At 34.0% G+C, this 22332-nt stretch overlaps 1 protein-coding gene across 2 annotated transcripts in view; it reads left to right on the plus strand.

The window, feature by feature from the left end:
- Positions 1-22332, plus strand: part of LOC128238976 (suppressor of lurcher protein 1-like) — a 400352-nt gene that overhangs the window by 285169 nt on the left and 92851 nt on the right. The window lies entirely within an intron of this gene.

Genomic DNA, 22332 nt, shown 5'->3' on the forward strand with positions numbered 1-22332 from the left:
CAAGTTTCCTTTCCATGACACTAGGAGTAAATTCACCAATCAGTTAGTTTGTTTTTCATGCAGTCATTCTCTCCATAAAACATTTGCCTTAGAACAAGACGAGGCAATATTATCAGAAAACTAAATACAGTTCCCTGACAGAGTTAAAGTCTTGGGAACACATTAGGGATAACTCCGAGGCAGCGACAGAGAAACGATCAATAAGCGCCAGTTCTCACAGATGATGTAATTCTGGTGTCATATTAGAAACAATTTCGGGCGAACAGAATACGAACAATAAGGTCCTGATTTTTTGTTGAATCTATCATCCATGACAGTTGTGACATACTCAACCGGCAACGATTCCGAAGACATGCAGCTGCATTTTATGGCACAAAATCGCTAAGGCTGTGCAAATACGACATCCAAAACGTAGCTCAATAAATGTACATATTCATCAAGTATTAGAAACTAAAATTAACATTATATTGACATTGTAAAAAAACATGCAACATCAGTGGTTTGTTTTGTGGCATGTGGTCCGAACAAATCAAGAAACGCCGCAACAATGAATAACGTGATGAATATGGTTTAACAATACCGCTGTATTGAAGGCAAATAAATAACATTTAGGGTAACTACATACACATATGCAGTTGTCTATACATTACAGACAGGTCAATCATTTTTTGGCGAATGATATTGAACACAATAAGCTACTGTATATCCTTCATCAGAACCATTGTTAGCAGAAACGTAGCCTTTAGACGAATAATTAGCATTTTAGGTTTTGTAGTTATACAATATGCCAAAATTGACTGCAAGTGTCTTCTAGACATACAAATTAACATTACCGATTCGGAACTACTCGACCTTGGACATTAAACTAATATTCAATTGACTCTTTTTTGGCTTTCAAATAAAGACACGAAAGTAATTTATGTACAAAAACATTACATTTTCACCAAATCCGACCCTTTATTATCATGCCCATGTTATTCTAATTCTTGTCAAATGAATATATATTAATCCTTTGTTGTCGGGAGACCATCTTTCCACTTGTTAATGCGCCTTTTAAATATGTTATGTCATGTTCAACTGTGAATCAAATATGGTTCTCCAATCAAGTCTTCATAATATGGATTATATGGCTAAAGGAGACTAACCTTAAAGCCTGTAGTTGAAACAGGTTTATTTCTTAAGGAATAACACTTGCGAACGTAGACGAACTATTTTATTGAATATCTCTCGTGTTTGTCGTCAGCTCTGGTCGCTTAAGTCTTTAATTTAATTAAATATCCGAAACCCACAGCTTGTATTTCCTTGTAAAGTTTCTCCGAGATCTCATATCAGGCGTTTCTGTCTTCGGAGGACTTTTTTGGAGTTTAGATATAGAGAATAGATATCTCTGCCTGGATTGTTGTCACACGAAAGCAGTCTGTGTTCTTCAAACAATTTATTGTCCCGAAGCAAACTTGACTGTATAAAAGACGCCTGTTTATTTCTCTTTAAGACGAAAAGCTGCAGTTTTACATTTTGCTAATTGCCTGTTTTTGAAATTAAAATTGGCTATTTCAGGGATACGTGTTTTAGGAAAAAAAAATGCATTGTATTTGAGTAAAACAGCAGGAAGCATGTATGCAGTATTGTTGTTTAATTGCGATTGCAATTGAACTAGCTATGTTAGGAAATATTCATTCTAACATTGAAGGTTTACGACGATTTAGGTTTCTTCCAGATGTTTAAGGCCGAAATACCTCAGCACATATCATCCTTTGAGGAAACCATCTTATTTTCTTTAGAATTGGTTTGATTATCGAGGGCATATAAACACACAAAGCACTGTCTGCATCTGAAAGCGTTCATTTATGTGAGCAAACAAAGACGTGAACGAATGATACTGACAAATAATTTGGTGAGTCTGGAGTCCCGGTGGAATTATTGTCTGATCTGGCATATGGCTTTTGCGTCCGTGGAGAATATATGCCGATTTTAATTCTCTTTTATTGTTTTTATTTTTTGTTTAGAAGGGATAACATATCTTGGCAGGTGATTCGAAGGGGGAAGTACACAAAGATAATTGCAAACATTAGATATTATTAAAATCAGAAACGCGATATATAGAGGCCAACAGGGGGATAACAAAACTATGCAACTGGTGTTAATTCAACAACGAAATACATGGGCTCATTAACTATATGCAACACATTGATATGAAATAAACGCACAATATGAATATTATCTTTTTAACCAACAGAGGTAATACAATAAGTATTGAAGTCAAATACTGTACCATTTGTTGAGGTAAACATGCGTTCGGAATAAACAAAAACAATACAGGCAGAAAAATGACTAAGTGACCAAACGGATGTACGCAATATATGTATTTCGAAAATACGAAAATAACAAGTATTTTTTACAATGTGAATAACAAGAGATATAGGGACAAACAATAAGCATACAAAGTCATTCCATTTTAAACTACTTTTAAGTGGATTTGAGTTTTTATATTACTTAGAAATGCATGGAAATGGGGTTTCCTTTTTAAAACATACTTAAATTCGATGATTGTATTTGTTTTTATATAAAACTGGTCATATGAGTTCTTGAGTAACGGTTAAGACTGCCACCATCTATGATCACGATTAACAACACATAACAACCTCTTGAGATAACATCGTGAAGTAACATGAACAGACCTGGTACGAACATTATATTGGAACTAGATTTCCAAATAGGTTTCTGCAAAACGGTTCTATTGAAATCTAGTTTTTTGTTTTGTTGACCACAATATTAAATATTTAACATTAAATTCCCTTTTTGTGCATGATCGATGTTCGCATGCAATTAGTCGTGACTGGAAAAATAGAAGTTTCTAAGTTGTTTGATATCGGGCCATGCTTTAAGATAAATTCACAATAAAGACTGGTTTAATAATGTCTCGTAAAATGAGAAGGAACGTCCCACAGCTGGCAAGATAATCAGTCCGAATATAGTTTATAGTTAATCTTATATCCCGTTGATATGCAATATGCGGTTATTAAGATGTACATTTTGTACGCTGTATGTAACCTTTTCGGGGATATCCTTGAGGGAATGAAACCAATCAATTACTCAGTAAAACCCAAACAAAAAAGAAAATAACTGTGAAATGTATGACAATTTAAATTGTCATTATATTCGATCAAAACTTCTAACTATAATCGTCAGAGTAATCGAGCAAAGATTTGGCACATTTTTTAAGGTGAAAATGTCAAATAAACTTCCAATATCTCAGACGTTCTTGTTCAAATGTAAAAAACGTTACTCTCCGAAGAGGAATTCTGAATTATAACGATCTTTAATGATAGTTCTCAAAATTATCCGAAGTGCCAATTACGATTTGTTCTTTTTTGTCAAAATACCTTGCGCAAGTAAGTCTGTAAATAAACTTATTCGACGTACAAGGATGGATGAAAAATTAATTCGGAAATTTTCTAATAAGTGAAATTGGGAAGTTGTCGCCAAGCCAGACAGTGGGGTTCCCATAAGGTACACTGGTTTCCCCGATATAAAAATAATATCATATTCTCGAGAAATATCGAGCAAACAATTCAAATGCGAGGTATGACTTGTTTCACAAGCGATAAAAATACACCCGTCTCAGTTAAACTTACGCTATGGACAACACACAAATAACATAACATTTACGGTTTGGTCTCGAATCCGTGTTACAAGATTAGAGAAGATATGCAATGCGTTTCGTAAGTTCGCGGCGTACGTTTGCGAGTTGGCCAACACCTTGCAGTGTATACGTTTCGTTGCAACAGGGATACAAAACAAAACAGTTTGCTGACGTTAGCTAACGTGAGCGACTACTAGCTGTAACTCAACTCAGGTCTGATGAGATTAGAAAAAACCTGAAAATGCTTGAACATAATCAACCCGAAATTCCATTAGCAGTTTCCAAGCTTCGTTCGTAAAAACAACTCTTAATATCGTTCATGCAGATGCGAAAATGGATACTTTTGACAATTCTAGTTTTCAGCTGCTCTCTTGTTTATCTCTCTTAACCACAAAGAATTGATGTCTTGTATTCAAAATGTTTAGGTAATATGATTTTCAAGATATAAAGCTGCTATTTTGCTCAAGGAAGCTGAATGGCAGATGTTTTATTTCAACTTTTATTCGGAAAAAAATGGTATAGAATAATGTAATCGTACTGAGTTATGTAATTGGACAAAGTGATGTAGTCATACAAAATAATGTAATCGTATATAGTAAGTGAATCGTACAAGGTCATTTAATCGTACAAAGTAATGTTATCGTACGTAGTAATATTATCTTCCGAAATTATGTATTGGTACAAAATAATGTAATCGTCCATGATAATGTTATCGTACATGATATTGTAATCGTACAAAATAATGTAATGGTGCCATGGTTTATAATTGGACAAAGTAGTGTAATTGTACAAAATAATGTCAAAATAATGCAAAATATGCAAAATGTTGTAAATATACAAAATAATGTAATTGTAACAAGTAATGTTATCGTACAAGGTCATGAAATCGTTTTTGATAAAAACATGTATTTCACTAGAAAAAAGTCATTTGATTTGTTTTCAAACGTAAATCTTGATGAAACAATCCAGTCAGGTTCTCAAAAGCCAAGAAAATAATCACAAAATTACATGTCAATAAAGTGCCACTGTACTCCAAGAAACCAGTGTAACTAGATTTAAATAAAACAATGATTTATTTTTCTGGCGAATAAACTCAGTTTATTCCAAGGAATTTCACAGATTTTAACGATTTCTCTCCAATAAATGTTATTTGTATAATTATTTTAAGATTTTGATCAAAAGCTAAAATTCCCTCAGTGAAGGTTGATTTAATTTTCACTCCATATATCATGATAAACTTGACGGTTACGGATTGTTTGGTATCAATGAAAGTGGTTTTCTTTCTGGTACATTACAGAATAAAGTATCTACAATAATAATGACACTATTTGAACACACAAATTTGTGTGTATTATACAGACGAATTCCTGCAATTATGCATATTTGTATGTTACTGCTAATATCAAAAATAAGATTATACTGTTAAGTAATAAATTGTTTACTATAGGGACACATTCGGCAGCAAAAACCTATAAACTTAGTACCTGACACACATGTGTCACTTTTCACTTAATTCAACATAAAGTCAGCACAGCAATACAATACGAAATCAGTAATATTCGAAAAACTACGAAATGTTAGGATAAATTCTTGACCATGATAGTTATATACATTAAGCAGAGACTATGAACATTTGGATCACTCTTCGTACTAGTAGAATAAAAGAAACTCGTTATGAAACAAACAGATGATTTAGTTTTGAGAAATAATCCATAAGAGTGTATGTTTGCGTTATATAATTAAGTAAATAGCACGATACAGAGCATATTTAGACATATTTAGGCAAATTCATTAGTAGTTAATTTTGCGGTCATTTTTTCCAATCTTTTATAATGTTTGTATGACATTATTCTGATATTTGTAACTAGTATAGTTTCAAGAACAATCCAGAATTGTCGTAAAAACATCATGTAATGTATTGTTTATTTTCCTGTAAAATGTAAACCGAAGTTTACATTTATAAATCACACGTATTACTTTCCGTGTATTTTTTGTAGCATTTCTGTTATCAAGGTTGACATTTTCAATAAAATATTTACACTTTCCAGAACTGTTTAACGCTTAACTAGCCTTTATACAATTCCATGAATATTTGATACACCATCAGTGCTTATGAAAAGGTGATTTCAACTGATTTCCACGGGCTTTCTCTTTAAAAGAATACTCTAGGAAACAGATTTTTGTTTAGATATTATTAAACAATTTGCCTGTTAATATGGCCAGTGATGGTGGTATCACGTAATAACTATATTAAATAGTTTAGCCCCGTTAAATGGCAAACGATAAAATGATTTATCACTTGCTCAGAGGACTAGGGCAAATCATGTCCAATATATTTCTGTTGCTATAAAGCAAGCGGGGCATTTTGCCATTCAATGGAATGGCGGAAGTTTGACAAACCGTTCCGTGTCGGCTATATATATAAAGCTGCCATAATCACCATCAAGACACATGATTTTCTCCAAATTACTGCATTACATAAATGCCCAAACCGTTGTTTGGAATAAGATCAACAGTTCCTCGTGGCATGATGTTTTCACCTTATGCAATGTATATATTAATTAAAAAAGACTTGCCATGAGACGTTCAATTGGCATATGTCTACAGTCTAATTATGTTTGGTGTACAAGAGCTGCCCTAAAGTACTGCCATTACGACAGCGTTCACGTTAAACAATCATATTCAATTACGAACTATAAGATAAACGTTGCTCCATCATACCAGTAAACAGATACTTTAACGTCAAAACAATTGAGATTATTGGCATGCCAATGATATTAATATCAAAAGTGTTAAACGCCCCGAGGGAATTTCTGTCACATGGTCGATAAAGATCCTGCCGAAACTTTGCACGTTACAATTCAGAAAGTATCACAAAAGTGAATAATAATTAACAAAAAGACTTACCTGGAATCCTATGTTAAAGTCCATTACTTTTCGGCAGTTTCTTAATTTTATAATAACTATTCACTACTTCCATTTTTCTTTCTCTTTAGCGGTGAACAAATGACTGCGGTCATCATATTCGAATATGTTGACATGATTTTAGCGATCCCAAACTCTTTTGAATGCTTCGAAAAATCAAGAGAAAACAGACGCCTTGTTCAAACAAAACCAAACCTGTAGGTGTATAGATAGTACGTCTCATGCCTATCTTCCTATTCAAAGGATTAATTTTGTCTTCAAATTTCCATTGTTTACTGAAATTCAATTTCGCGATTCGTCTTCAACAAGACGGCATTATCTTGAAAAAGTTTAATGTACGTTAAGAAATTTCTTCATAATTTTCAAACCTTACGCAACAGTTACTATACCTGCTGTCTTGTAAATTTTTAAATTTCGAATTTTCAGATCAGAGCAAAAAGAAAAAAAACGTTAATTTTAATCAGCTCAATGAATTGCCACAATGCACTCGGGCCACTATCTGCTGCCGTGTATATTTTCACTCGATATCATGATAGAATACACAATACGTAAACAAAACATCAACATGAAAATATTTTTAAAAAGATCAAACTTTTATAAGATCTAACACAAATAGCTTTTTCCAGTGCAATAATTCGTCCATCAACAAAATTAATTTATAATACTTGTTGAAGTTACCCCTGGGAACAATTCAGCAAAATCTCTTTTCGAAATTCATTGCTAGATTATACAGCTCATCGAATGCTCAAACTTACAAATTGTGAAAATAAAATAATAATTCTTAAAATTAATTTCAAACGCTCAGCTCACGAGCTGTAGATCGCAGGTTTATGGGCGTATGTTTGGAACCCTTTTTTACAAATTCAAGATGGATAATGAAGCCAAACCAATAGCGTTAGTACAATGAAAACTACAGGGACAAGCCCAGACGTAGAACATTTAAAACTTAACCCTATCAAGATGCACAAAGTAAAGGCTCAAACTACAATAAACTAGATTCACGAACATTTATTCATCACATGAATAAATACAAATTCCTCAAACAGACCACGCACGAATAAGAATAATTTTACCAACAGGCCATAATCTCATTACTTAACATACGAAAGTTGTTCAACAAGAAGATACGAAACGTCTTAAGCCAACTTCATGCCTTTCGCGGTCTTTGATCATTTGTCACTTGACAGGCATACTACAGATTCCCGTCCGGGCCTTTTTATGCCGGTCAAAGTTGGCCAGTACCATGCTGGATAACGCATTGGTATTACAGGGTCATAGGCAGAACATCAGTTGAGTAGCTACCAGACACAGGCTGATAAACGGGCCAGATATCCTACCCCATTTCAAGTAAAGTCGACAGATCGCCGGACGGCTAACGACCGGGCCCTTTCATGGCGGCATGCGGGATACTTTAAATTGTTACTTTGACCGCTATATCGCGCAATCCTTCGCCCGCCTCAACACGCCATTTGTTGCCTAGAAATCACACAGGCCTCTCGGCCCCACTTTAACAGTGACTTAGTTATTATACATCAACATATGTTATAAGGTTACTGTGAGAGCATTCTTCTATTTCTTTGTAAATTAATGTATGGACTAATAGTATTGTAAAATTTGCCACTTCAAAGTTCTTTTTCAAAAACAATTATTTGTGTCACACATGATCGCGATATTAACACGTATTTCATACCTTTCATTGTTGATGTGACATACTGACCTATACTGTTTGGTAAACAACCATGCACTACCTGGTACTTTTATATCAAGCAACAACAACGGAGTGTTTGTTCCGAATGGTATGCGATTAAAAACATATGTCGGTTTACTATGTCTGTTTCCTACAAATGCTCATTATGTCTCTCTTTCACCTGAAAGGGAAACGTACTGTGTTTTTCATTCTTCTTCATATACTTTTGCTTTAACCAAATTATGATCAGAGTTGAACTCTTAAACTTCTTAAATGAATTGACTGAAATTTGAAACATAGATAAACACCGACGTAAAGGTACGCACCCCAGTTAACGTTGAGTAAGAAAGTAAGCCTATTGTGCGAACGATTTAGTCTACTGATTCCATTATTTTACACGTGTTAGGTTACGTGTGTGGTTACATCCAATAACAATGCATAAATCGTTCTTTGACATACCAAACAAGTTATTAACTAAATTGAATGAGATTCAAATTGATATAGCACACATATAAAATAACAAAATACCAAGATGAATGTTTGGTTCCATTTTCAAGACCCTCGTTTATTTCAATTTAATTTCCGGTTATCAATTGTCGACATTCTTATTTATTTCAATTAAATTCCCGGTTATCAAACAGCATCGGCATCAATTGAACACCATCACAAGTTTCCTTTCCATGACACTCGGCGTAAATTTACCAATCAGTTAATTTTCTCGTGCAGTCATTATCTCCATAAAACATTTGCCTTGTAACAAGACGAGGCAATATTATCAGAAAACTAAATACAGTTCCCTAACAGAGTTAGAGTCTTGGGAACACATTAGGGATAATATCGAGGCAGCGACAGAGAAACGATCAATAAGCGCCAGTTCTCACAGATGATGTATTTCTGGTGTCATATTAGAAACAATTTCGGGCGAACAGAATATGAACTATAAGGTCAAGATTTTTTGTTGAATCTATCATCAATGACATTTGTGACATACTCAACCGGCAACGATTCAGAAGACATGCAGCTGCATTTTATGGCACAAAATAGCTAAGGCTGTGCAAATACGATTTCCTAAACGAAGCTCAATATATGTATATATTTATCAAGTATTACAACTTAAAATTAACACTATATTGACATTGTAAGAAAACATGCAACAGCTGTGTTTGTGTTGTGGCATGTGGTCCGAACTAAACAAGAAACGCCGCAACAAATGAATAACGTGATGAATATGGTTTAACAATACCGCTGTATTAAAGGCAAATAAATAAAATTTAGGGTAACTACATACACATAAGCAGTTGTCTATACATTACAGACAGGTAAATCATTTTTTGGCGTATGATATTGAACACAGTTTCAAATAATATTAGCCAAACACTGTATCCTTCATTACAACCATTGTTAGCAGAAACGTGGACTTTAGACGAATAATAAGCATTTAAAGTTTTGTAGATATACATAATGCCAAAGTTGACTGCAAGTGTCTTCTAGACATACAACTTAACATTACCGATTCGGTACTTTTCCGCGTTGGACATTAAACTAATATTAAATTGGCTCTTTTCTTAGCTTTCATATAAAGACATGAAAGAAATGTATTTACAAAACATTGAATTTCTATCCGACGCTTTATAATCGGGAATCATGCCCACTTTATTCTAATTCTTGTCAAATGAACATCAATTAATTCTTTGTTACGAAGTTGTCGGGAGACAATCTTGCCACTTGTTAATGCGCCTTTTAAATATGTTATGTCATGTTCAACTGCGAGTCAAATAGGGTCCTCCAATCAAGTGTTCACAATATGGATTACACTCTGGCTGAAGGAGACTAACCTTTAAGTATATAGTTAAAACGGGTTCATTTCTTAGTAAATAACATTTGCGAACCTAGACGTTCTATTTTATTGAATGTCTCTCGTGTTTTGTCGTCAGCTCCGGTCGCTAAAGTCTTTAATTTAATTAAATATCCGAACCCCACAGCTTGTATTTCCTTGTAAAGTCTCTCCGAGATCTCATATCAGGCGTTTCTGTCTTCGGAGGACTAAATTTGGAGTAAGAATAGAAATCTCTGCCTGGGTTGTTGTCACACGAAAGCAGTCTGTGTTCTTGAAACAATTTGTTGTCCCGAAGCAAACTTTACTGTATCAGACACCTGTTCATTCTCTTTAAGACGAAAAGCTGCAGTTTTACGTTATGCTAATATTTAGTATTTGCATTTGAAATAGGCTATTCCAGGAAAACGTGTTTTAGGATTTATTTTTTCGCATTGTATTTGAGTAAAACAGCACAAAGCATGTTTGCAGTATTGTTGTTTAATTGTGATTGCAATTGAACTAAATATGTTAGGCAAAATACATTGAAGATTTACGACGATTTAGGATTCTTCTAGATGTTTAAGACCGAAATACCACAGCACATATCATCCTTTGGGGAAACCGTCTTATTTTCTTTCGAATTGGTTTGTTTATCGAGGGCATATAAACACACACAGCACTGTCTGCATCCGAAAGCGTTTCATTTACGTGAGCAAACAAAGACGTGAACGAATGATACTGACAAATAATTTGGTGAGTCTGGAGTCCCGGTGGAATTTTTGTCTGATCTGGCATATGGCTTTTGCGTCCGTGGAGAATATACGCCGATTTTAATTCTCATTTATTGTGAACATGTTTTGTATGGGAAAACATATCTTGGCAGGTGATTGGAAGGGGAAAGTACACAAGGATAATTGCAAACATTAGATATTATTAAAACAAGAAACGCCATATATAGAGGCAAACAGGGGGTAAACACAAATATGCAACTGATGTTTTGGCAACAACGAAATATATCTATTTCACAACAAGATAATAAATAGGTAACCAAAGGGCTCATTAACCATATGAAACATACTGACATGAAACAAACGAACAATATGAATATTATCTTGTAAACCAACAGAGGTAGTACAACAAGTATTTAAGTCAAATACTTTACCATGTGTTGAGGTGAACATGCGTTTGGAATGAACAAAGACAGTACAGGCAGAGAAATGACTGAGTAACCAAATGGATGTACCCAATATATGTATTTCGAAAATATGAAAATAACAAGTTTTTTTTACAATGTAAATAACACGAGATATATAGACAAACAATTAGCATACAAAGTCATTTCATTTTAAACTACTTTAAAGTGGATTTGACTTTTTATATTATGCATGGAAAGTGGTTTTTCTTTTGAAAACATACTTAAATTCGAAGATTGTATATGTTTATATAAAACATGTCATATAAGTTTTGGAGTAACGGTTTAGACTGCCACCATTTATGATCACGATCACAACACATAAGAGATAACATCGTTATGTTAGATGAACAGACCTGGTACGAACATTATATTGGAATTAGGTTTCCAAATATGTTTTTGCAAAATGGTTCTATTGAAATCTAATTTTATTGTTTTGTTGACCAGAATATTAAATATTTAACATTAATTTCCCTTTTTGTGCATGATCGATATACGCATGCAATTAGTCGTGACTGGAATAATAGAAGTAAATTTCTAAGTTATTTCATATCGGACCATGCTTAAAAGATAAATTCATAATAAAGACGGCGTAATAATGTCTCGTAAAATGAGAAGGAACGTCCCGCAACTGCCAAGTTAATAAGTCGGAATGTTTTTATAGCTAAGTTTATATCCCGTTGTTATGCAATATGCGGTAATTAAGATATTCTTTTTGTACTCTGAATGTAACCTTTTTGGGGATATTCTTGAGGGAATGAAACCAATCAACTACTCAGTAAAACCCAAACAAAAAGGAATAACTGAGGTACATTTGAAATTCAAATTGCCATAATACTCGATCAAAACTTGTAACTATAATCGTCAGAGTAATCGATCAAACCTTTCAAATATTTGGCGCAGTTGTTTTGAAAGTGAAAATGTCAAATAAACTTTCATTATCGCAGACGTTGTTGTTCAAATGCAAAAAGAATGTCACTCTCCGAAGAGAAATTCTTAATAATAATGCTTCCATCTTTAATGATAGTCTTAAAATTATCCTAAGTGCCAATTACGATTTGTTCTTCTTTGTCAAAATACCTCGTGCAAGTAAGTCTGTAAATAATCAAATTCGACGTACAGGGATTTTTTTATAATGAGTGAAATTGGTAAGTAGTCGCCAAGCCAGACAGTGGGTTTCCCCATTTAATCGTCAAAAGTCATGTAATCGTAGGTAGTAATATACTCGTACAAAATAATGTATTAGTACAAAACACCTATGTTCCTATTTTGTTTTTGGTAGAAATGTTTTTCACTCGAAAATGATCATTTGAATTGTTTTCAAACGTAAATCTTGATGAAACGATCCAGTCAGGTTCTCAAAAGCCAAGAAGATTATCACAAAATTACATGTCAATAATGTGCCACCATACTCCAAGAAATCAGTGTAACTAGATTTAAATTAAACATTGATTTATTTTTCTGGCGAATAAACTCAGTTTATTCCAACGGATTTCACAGATTTCAACGATTTCTCTCCGATAAATGTTATTTGTATGATTATTTTAAGATTTTGATCAAAAGCTGACGTGAATGTTGATTTAATTTTCACTCCATAAATCATGCTAAACTTGACGGTTACGAATTAATTGGTATCAGTTGAAACTGGTTTTATTTTCTGGTAAGCTTGCATTGCTGACAATTCAGAATAAAGTTTTGTAATTACCTCCCTTGTTGAAGACTGTCGTCTGTGAATCATAGAAACCTTGTCTTGGTGCACTATTAAGAGAAAGCTTATTAATTATTTCTCGCTTCAAATGTCACCTTAAAAAGGTTTTAATGCACCTTTCAAGAAATAATGCTTCACTCTCCTCAGAAATATTTAAAGACCGATTTCAATATTAACATAATCTGAATCACTGCGCGCATACTCATGACAACCACATATTGCAACATATTCATACGCATTTATTTTCACTACGCACAAAAGAGTTCCAGCAAAAACAATTCATTTTTACTTAATTTTGTTTAACTGAGGTGGGAGAAAAAGCATCTACCATAACCGCTCGTGTAAGATAGATTCATTACAACCCTTACACTCTCGGCCATGAAAGATACTTATAATCTCCAGTAACGATAACAATATGCGAACACACAAAGTTGTGTGTATCAAACAGACAAATTCCTGCAATTTTGCTTCTTTGTATGTTACTGTTAATATAAAAAATAACCTTATACTGTTAAGTAATACACCGTTAACTATAGGGACATCATCAGTAGCTAAGACCTATAGACTTGGCACTTGTCACACATGTGTCGCTTTTCACTTAATTATGCATATAGTCAACATAACAATACAATACAAAATCAATCATATTTGAAAAACTCCGACATTTTAGGATAACTGTGCAGTAGTATGGTTAATCTTGACCGATATATTTATACACAACACATAGTGACTATGAACATTTTGATCACTCCTCTTACTAGTTGAATAAAATAAAATTATTATGAAACAAACAGACAATTTAATTTTAAAAAAATAGTCCATATAATAAGGGAGTTTGCATAAAGAGTGTACGTAAACTTGATTATAACTAAGGTGACACACGATAAAGTCCGGAATCGTCGTTAGAACATCCTGAAATGTAGTGTTTCTTTCTTTTCCTATAAAATGTGAACCGAAGTTGACATTTATGAATCACACGTATAACTTTCCGTGTTTTTGTGTACAGTAGCATTTCAGTTATCAAGGTTGACATTTCTACTAAAATATTTGCACTTTTCTTAGCTGTTTTACGCTTAACTAGCCTCTATACAATTCCATAAATATTTGATACACCATCAGTGCTTATGAAAAGGTGATCTCAACTGATTTCCACGGGTTTTCTCTTTGAAAGAATACTCCAAGGAAACAGATTTTCTTTTAGATATTATCAAACGATTTGCCTGTAAATATGGCCAATGATGGTGTTATCATGTTATAACAATATTAAATATTTTTCAGACGGAACAATATGTATTTGTAAAACTACAGAAACAAGCTCAGTAGCCAAAAGTTCAAACATAAGCCACGTTTAATGGCACAGGGTTAATCCCAAAGACATAGAACACAAAAACCAAACAAATATCACAAACAAGAAACATGGAAAAACAAAACCGATTTTATTTTGTTTTGAATGTTCAGCAATATATTTTTAAGCGGTGGTTAAAACTACCTTAAAAAGAAAACAAAGAGTATCACATCTTCCCAAGCACGAACTGTTGTGAAGATGTTGCCCTACCTTGCAATATTTGTCCTTTGTACATCCATGGTTTTGTAGTCCATCCTAAATAAGAGTGGGAGACATATCTATTATGCAATCATTTAAGCTGTTCATAAATTGCAGATTGATATGTCGGCTAGAAAATTGATGTCGTGGTATGTATGCATTTGATACGCGCCGTATTGTGGATATGATTTCGATTTAGATATCAGGATAAGACTTTCCAACATGTAATGTCTGGGACCGCTAGAAACAGTTTTTACCTCCTAATGCTGTATACCATGGCTTAAAAAAGAAGTTTTCTGCACAATGTCCCCTTGGCGGAGGATAAGCTATGTGACCTGTGGATTTCAGGTTTACTTGAAATGGGCAATTTCTAATAAGGAATAACATCTCTGATTTATCACTTGCTCAGAGGACTAAGACAAATCATGTCCAATATATTTCTGTTTCTATAAAGCAAGCGGGGCATTTTGCCATTCAATGGAATGGCGGAAGTTTGACATACCGTTCCGTGTCGGCAATATATATCAAGCTGCCATAATCACCATCAAGACACATGATTGTGACTAAATTACTTTAATACAGATGCCCGAATTGTTGTTTGGAATACCGATCAACAGTAACTAATATAACAGTGACATGCTGTTTGCACCTTATGTAATGTATATATTCCTTAAAAAGGCTTGCAATTAGAAGTTCAATTGGCATACGTGTACAGTCTAATTCTGTATGGTATACAAGAGATGTCCAATAGTACTGCCATTACGACAGTGTTTACGTGGAAAAAAATATATTCAATTACGAACTATAAGATAAACATCGTTCCATGATACAGTCGAAACTCGTTGGCTCGATATCCTTGTTGGCTACTGTTTTATTATGTTTGGTATACAAGAGCTGCCCTATAGTACTGCCATTATGAAAACGTTAACATTGAACAAATATATTCAATTACGAACTATGAAATAAACATTGTTCCATAATACAGTCAAAACTCGTTGGCTTGATATCGCGTTCATATACGAATATTTAAACATTGAAACAATTGACATTATTGGCGCACCAATGAAATAAATATCAAAAGTGATAAACGCCCCGAGGTTGTTTTGGTCAAATGGTCGATAAAACCCCTGCCGAAACCTTGCACGTTACAATTCAGAAAATATCAGGAAAGTGATTACTAGTTAATTAAAAAACTAACCTGGAACCCTATGTTAATCATACAATTCACTACTTCCATTTTTCTATAAAAGCAGAGTTCCCTTAAGCGGTGAACAAATGACTGAAAGTTGACTAAGGTCATGATGTTCGAAGATGTTGAAATGATTTTAGCGATCCCCAACTCTTTTGAATGCTTCAAAAGAATCAAGACAAGACAGACGCTTTGTTCAAACAAAAACAAACCTGTAGGCCTATAGATAATGCGTCTCCTTCCTATACTCCTATTCAAAGGATTGCTTTTGTCTTTAAATTTCCATTGTTTACTGAAATTGAATTTTTCGATTTGTCTTAAGGAATGAATTGCGGGGTTGATATCATTATCGGGGTATGAACGCAATTGGGCTGGCCTAAGTGTGTGGAGTCCACGCGTACTTTGACCAGCCCAATTGCGTTCATATCCCCGATAATGACATCAACCCCGCAATTCATTCCTTATATTTACACCAATGGTTCATTATTTTATTCAAGAAATGTTAAAAAAATACTTCATTTCATTTCGGATTACCTTTCAGTAATCATTTTTCACCCATTCTGTAAATAGCACGACCCGACTGTTACCGGAAACATTTTTTTTCAAATGACGTCACAATAACGCGGGAAATGATCAACCACTTGAAATCACTTTTAAACGTAAAATTGAAACACTTTTGGCAACAAAACGTTTAAAATATAATAACTAAGCACTTTTTAAAATGTTGATTTATATTTTACGGGACCTGGTGACACAATACAAACAATAACAAGATCAATAGTTTTTATGTATATTGTTATGCGATGAATTGCGATCCGAACATATCCGAAGATGTTGCGTTCATCGCTTGATGAACGCAATTGCCGAAAAGAAGTTCATTTAAGGAATGGAAGTTGAGGTGTAAATATTTCAACATGACGGCATTATCTTTAAAAAGTTAAATGTTCGTTAAGACATGTCTACATAATTTTCAATTATACCTTGTTGTCCCGTAAATTTTTAAATTCCGAATTTTCAGTTAAGAGCAAAAAAGAAAAAAAAACATGTATATTTAACAGCTCAATGAATTACCACAAGGACATCGGGCCGTTTTTTGCTGCCTCATTATTTTACTCGGTATCATGATAGAATACACAATACGTATACAAAAATTCACATTACGTCTCAATGTGAAATTATTTCATCAAAACAGATCAGTCTTGTATAAGACCTGTATAAGACCACAAACAGCTTATTCCAGTGCAATGATTCGTCCAACAATAAAATTTACTAATAATACATTTTCAAGTTACACCGTTGAACAACTCAGCAAACTCACGAAATTCATTGCTAGATTAAACAGCTCGTAGAATGCTCAACCTAATAAATTTTAAAAATAAAATACTTCTTAAATTATTTTTAACGCTGAGCTCACGAACCGTAGACCGCAGGTTTTAAGGCTTATGTTTGTAACATTTTTTTACAAATTCAAAATGAATATGGAAGCCAAACCAATAGGGTTAGTACAATTTATATTACGGTAATACAATGAAAACTACAGGGACAAGCACTGTACTCGAATATTCAAAACTAAACCCTATCCAGATGCACGAGGTAAAAGCTTAAACGACAATGAACTAGAGACACGAACATTTAAACACCACATACATAAATACAAACACCATAAACAGACCACAACCGCATCAAAATAATTTTACCGACATGCCATTATCTCCATAGGTTACATATGAAAGTCGAACTACACGTCGTTGCAAAAGTCAAAATCATGAAAATTCTTTAAAGGCAAAATTACTTTGTTCCGCAAGCTTATTTCAAGCGTTGTATTATCTTCTCATATCCTTTAATGTGTAACTGGTGCTGTTTCATGAAACTTCCCGAGATATCGTAAAAAAACATCCTGCAATGTCTCTGTTTTCCTGAATATCGAAAACCGTTGTTGACATTTATGAAACACACATTACTTTCCGTGTATTTTTTTGTAGCTATTCCGTTATCAGGAATGACATTTCCAATAAAATATTTACACTTTCCTAAACTATTTTACGCTAAACTGTCCTTCATTCAGATCCATGAATATTTGATACACCATCAGTGCTTATGATGAGGTGATTTTAAGGGATTTTAACGGATTTTCTATTTGAAAGAATTCTCCAAGGAAAATATTTTGTTTTAGATATTATCAAATGATTTGCTTGTAAATATGACAATGATGCATCACGTAATAATTATATTGAGTAATATTAAAAACGGAACAAACTGACTTTATTTTGTTTTTAATGTTTAGCAGCATATCTGTAAGCGGTGTTTAAAACTAGTAATAGGCTATCACATAAGAATACGTAGTGTTACAAAACTTCTCAACCGCGAATACTTGGAGTTGTAGCCCTTAATTATCTTGCGATATTTATCCTCGGTACAAACATAGTTTTGTAGACCATCTTCAATATGGGTGGCAGACATATAATGTTATGTCATTATTTAAGCTGTTCATAAATTGGGGATTGATACGCCGGCTAGGGTAATTGATGATTTCGTTTTGGTACCGTTGATACACACAGTATTGCGGATATGTTTTCGATTTAGATCTCCAGATAAGACTTTCCAAAATAATATGTATCGTCTAGAATGGCTTATAACAACTTTTTCCTGCGTCATTGATGTATAGCATGGCTCTAAATAAGAACTTGTGTTCAAAACGTTCCCCTTTTTGGCGGAAGATAAGCAATGGGGCCTGTGTCTTTCTGGTTTAGTTAAAGTTGGCAATTTCAAATAAGGAATACCCTCTATGAGTTATCACTTGCCCTAAGGGCAAAGACAAATTCTGTCCAATATATTCCTGTTTTTACAAAGCAAACTTGGCATTTTGCCATAACATTGCGGAAGTTTAACAAACTGTCCCGTGGCGCCATATATCAGACAGCCATTATCACTGCCGTTGCACATGTGACTAAATTATTATATTTAAAGAAAGGCCCGAGTTACTGTTTAAAAAACTGATCGGCAGTTACTGAAATAACAGTGACAAGCTTTTTGCACCTGCTGTAATTATATACCTTAATAAGAAAAAAATACTTGACATGAGAAATGCTATTTGCATACTTTTACTTCTACTTTAAGCCAGCTCTTATTTACCAAACAGGAATGCATCCTGTAACGATTAACGAACTGTTTAATACACATGGTTCAATATATTGGAGCATTTTTATGTTGAAACAATGGACATCATTTGCGCGTAGGTGACATTATTTTTTTTAATTGATAAACGCATCTGGGTTGATTTGGTCACGTGGTCGATAATAACCCCCTATCATGTTCGCGTTACACCTGGAAACTACTTTGAAACTCATTTCTAGTTTAAAACAGGTATTCGAATGTTCATCCTGACATAGTATAAAAAAACGAGATGACGAACTGAAGACTGCAGTTTTAATTGCTACGAGAGTGATTAATATAAATTGCGAAGGCTTGTTTCACAATCGTTGTTAAATAAATAAATTTAAACTAGATGGTAATATTTGAAACCTTTTTAAAAAATACAAGATGGACGTCAAGACAAAACCCATTTCTTTAATGCAATGTTAATTCTTAAAATAATCTGTTTCAGATATTACCATTCGATTTGCTTGTAAATATGACCAAAAATGGTGCCACGTTATAGTAACACTTTTTAGACTTTGTTTTGAATGTTTAGCAAAATATGTGTAAACGGTTCTATTAACTCGTAAGAGGATACCTTATAAGTAATGCAAAGAATATCACATCTTCCCCACCGCGGAGATGTAGGACCATTTCATTGTATGATTTTTTTCTATGTACAATCAAGGTTTTGTAGTCCATCTTTAATGTGAGTGGCAGACATATAAATGTTATCATTATTTAAGCTGTTCATCAACTACTGATTAATAGGTCGGCGAGGGAATTTGATGTTTTAGTATTTATGCCGATATTTATCCTCGGTACAACTATGGCTGTGTAGTTTACCCTCAATATGGGTGGCAGACATATAATGTTATGTCATTATTCAAGATGTTCATAAATTGGAGATTGATGCTTCGACTTGGGTAATTGATGTTTTGGTATCTGTGCTGTTGATACACACGGTATTGCGGATATGATTTTTGATTAAGATCTCTAGATAAGACTTTCCAAAATAATAGTTGTCTGGGACAGCTAATGACAAAAGTTTCCATCGACAATGCTATATACCATGGCTCTAAATAACAATGTTCCCCTATTCGACAGGGGATGATCTGTGTGGCCTGTGGCTTTCTGGATTTTCTTCAAGAGGGCAACTTCTAATAAGGAATATCCCCTCTGATTTATCACTTGCTCTGAGGACAAAGACAAATCCTGTCCAATATATTCCTGTTTTCATAAAGCAAGCTGGGCACTTTGCCATTAAATTGCGGAAGTTTGACAAACTGTTCCGTGTCGGCCATATATCAGGCTGCCATTATCACCAACTAGGCACATATGACTGAATTATTGCAATCAAACAGAGACCCAAGACGTTGTTTGAAATACCGATCGCCGGTTATTAAAATAACAATGACAAGCTCTTTGTACTCTGCAATTTATGTCTTCCTCGGAAAAATACTTGCCATGAGATATGCAAATGCTAAAAGGCAATTGGCATACGTCTACAGCATGTCTTGTACATCAATGCTGTCTTTTAGTACTGCTATTAGGTAGTCGTGTCTTCGAGTACGTCGCTCGTAAATTGCTTCATGTTATAGGCATAATTGCCTAAATGCATTTCAAGTTGTTGATGTTGAGTTAATATATGCAATGTCTGCTTAAAAACGAATAACGAACAATAAAATGCATGTATAAAGGAACTGGTAAAGCTATTAAAATTTGCATTATCTGTTATTTTGCGTTATAAGATTATGTTTATTGTTTAAGTCAGTAATATGCCTAAATACAGAATGAATCTTATACCACTTGCGCTTTAAATTTAGATAAATTTGGGCTTCAGACGTGTCAAAACACAAACTACAAGCTTGTTTAGTGTTTTTGATAATATTTCATCCAATGAGAAGCAGTAGTTTTCCAATATATCTTACATTTGTTTTATCAAGTCAGCACTTAGCTAGTATTGACTTAAATAAGGCAATATTTTAACAGCGGTTGGGTCAGTAAACAAAACATAATATCAAACACTAAGTTGGTTTCAGGGTTATTTAAGTATTAATTTACAAAGCCCGTTTGTGTAGTAAATACTTTTATTTATTTGCAAATAGATCAAAGTACAAAAAGAATTCCCAACGCGAGAATAAATGTATAATGAGGATACATAAAATAACCTTCTCAATTAAAGATAGTTTGTTTACCGCCTTTGTACTGTGAATAGAAGAAAATAATTCACTATTATTAAATAAAACATGTCTTTAAAGAACTGATTCTGACCGTGGAGTGCATTTCAATTACTGTTGTTTCGATAAACCAAGCCTTTAATCGATTGCTTCTTTTAATCATTCACTCAAATAAAGTACGATGTCGTTAGAGTGACTGGGCCTGGAGTTTGTTAAAACCGCGCGACAAATTATTGAAAGATCATTCAGACACGCTTTGATATTGACTATGTCAAGTGAACCGAAACTGGGTTATTACGTGCAGAATCAATTCAGTCGTGTTTCAGTTATTACTATACACTGATGCACGTTAAAGAACCAGGGTAGCTCTAACATGGCGTACATTCTGTCTGTGCACTACTTCCCCCCCCCCCAATTATTATGACTAATACTGCTTGGAGCACTCGCCGAATGGGCCATGCCTGAGTGCTGGTATGAATAAACTTACACACCACCCTGTTGTTAGCGTAATCACACAATAAGAAAGCAAACATCATAATTTGGTAAATAAAAACGTTGTTTATAAAGAATGGAAATTGTTTGTGTTGTTTTATAGAAAAATTGCTTACATTTGTTCGTGTCTCCATGCTGTATTCATCTTCACGGGCAAGTGATAAGCGTGACCATCTGCCTTAACTAGTCCGAATGAACACACTAGAAAAAGCAACCATTAAAACATAGTTGTAATTTAAAATTACAAAAATATTCCGTGAATATTTTTTTAGAAAAGTTTTCAACTACATACGATGATATTAAAGAATATCCGATGATTGTAACATCAAAAACCGTTGGTTAAATGACGTCGCGGTAATCAAGTCCAATTCCTGATATAAAAAGCGACGCCATGTTCCTTTGCGGTTCATTCAATGTGAACTTCTTCAAAATTTCTCTTTACATAATGCTAGTTAAATGCAAATGTTATATCATTGATGTCTGATACTTGAACCGGGTGTGATTAAACACGATCCCATTAGAATTGCGACTGCAGGGCTTGTCGTGATGTTTCCATTGTATTTAAGAGATTGCGAAATACGTGAATGTGTACACGTATGTGTAGGCACACGTACACCTTTAAGTTACAGTTGAGGTTAAATGTCGTTTGCGACATTTCACTTTACACTTCAAAGGCTAAACGCAAGACTGCTGTAGCGCCTCTTTTTCAATACTGAGTAACAAATGTCTTGCCCTAAGGCCGCTGCTTGTTGTAGACTCGTTAATAACTATACTAGATCACACGAACACATACTCATTTGACGTAGTGCACACAAAATAAAC

This window comes from Mya arenaria, chromosome 6 (assembly GCF_026914265.1).
Source record: "Mya arenaria isolate MELC-2E11 chromosome 6, ASM2691426v1".
In the NCBI taxonomy this organism is placed as follows: Eukaryota; Metazoa; Mollusca; class Bivalvia; order Myida; family Myidae; genus Mya; species Mya arenaria.